The sequence below is a fragment of the Ascidiella aspersa genome, chromosome 3 (assembly GCF_963924565.1).
Source record: "Ascidiella aspersa chromosome 3, kaAscAspe10.2, whole genome shotgun sequence".
NCBI classification, from domain to species: domain Eukaryota; kingdom Metazoa; phylum Chordata; class Ascidiacea; order Phlebobranchia; family Ascidiidae; genus Ascidiella; species Ascidiella aspersa.
The window spans coordinates 38532392-38533888 of NC_139449.1; the positions used below are offsets into that span (position 1 = coordinate 38532392).

The 1497-nt window shown below is 39.6% G+C and overlaps 1 non-coding gene across 1 annotated transcript; it reads left to right on the forward strand.

Annotated features, from left to right (window-relative positions):
- The first annotated feature begins 348 nt into the window (after positions 1-348).
- Trnat-ggu (transfer RNA threonine (anticodon GGU)) lies at positions 349-422 on the forward strand. Its single transcript has one exon. It is a non-coding gene; the product is annotated as a tRNA-Thr (tRNA).
- The last annotated feature ends 1075 nt before the right edge of the window (positions 423-1497 follow it).

The following is a 1497-nucleotide window of genomic DNA, read 5'->3' on the forward strand; positions in this document are numbered from 1 at the left end:
CTCCAGGTCGCTAGAGGACGCTGCGTACTCCTCTATAGATACGTCACTCTCGGCGAGGGCAGGGACCTTTCGGCGCAGCTTCCGGGGAAGTCCCGGGCGCGATAGGTTCCGGCAGTATTTCTCGTACAAAGATGTTTCGTAATCACTCGCTGACGTCACGTCTTCACGCTTGGCTGCCGTTTCGTGCCTGTATCGGTCACGCTTGGATGGAGACAGCGCCGATGCTCGTTTCATAACGGTTGGGTCGGATTTGATGTAGAGCGGATGAGTGGAGCGATAGGGGAGACGTCTGGAGAAAATAAAATTAAGGGGTGTTATAACTTATTTTCTCGTCTTGCTCCCCTCGGAGCCTGTGTAGCTCAGTTGGTAGAGCGACGGTCCCGGTACGGCCAAGGTCGTGAGTTCGAACCTCACTGCAGACTAGTTTTCTCATTCATGACTTTTTGTAACACAAATTTATAAAACACAGACCAAAGCTTAGAAAAGGCTCAATTGTTTAAAATGAAGTATATTTGATAGCGTTAAAATGGCAGAAGTTATTCCGATAATAAATAATAGGTCTTATTCCGATAATTTTAGGTGTTATTCCGTTTTAGGTATTACTGCGTATTTGGTTTTTTATTGTTATGCTATTATGGATAATTCCGAGCTATTGTTGCTTTGTGGGTATTTTTTTGTGTTTCCCAAACAAGTTTTATAAAGACAGTTTTAAACAAACTTATATTTCTAAACAAACTCGTCACCTTATTGCTGACAAAATCCACGCCAAGGTCAAACATTTCAGGGGCTCAAGGACAAACCCGAACACGAGGATTGCTATTGGTAGAGCTGACAGGATCACGTGATCTTCTGGACCAATGAAAAGCGAGAAGAAAACGGCGCAAGCTCCACATGCAACTGGGAAGTTAAAGAATGTTCAAGATATTGGGGGAGGGTTTATTAAATGGGTGCATTTAATTTGGTGGAATTTATATAAAGCATCAGTTGTTAAATGTAATATTTTAAGTATGTTTTATTTTAATTCGACCACATCATCGCATTTAAAGTTTTCTAGTATATATAAATGTCAACGTATAGGTTTTGCATATTTTCTGATTAGCGGAGTATAAATTTTATTTAATTTTATTAACCTAGTCACGTGCGTTAAAGTGAACTTCTGAAACAACTATTCAAAACATATTCAAGCAAATGATATTGGTGAATGTCTAAACGTTTACTCAACCTTAAACTTTAAAATGATAAATTGTCAAAACGGTTAAACAGTTGCCACTACGTTAAATTACATTTAAAGTTTTTAATTTTATTATCATTTTTCTCCATTACGACAAATCCATTGTAACTTTCTGCATTGTAACTTCTGGCCAAATGAGATTATTTTCACACGCATTCACCGATAGCTCCAAGCATAAAGGTCTGCAGACCGGTTGAAAGGTGGTGAGAATAACCGCCCTTCTCTCCACCAATCAGAGCGTTCGTGTTGCACTCAAACGATGACGT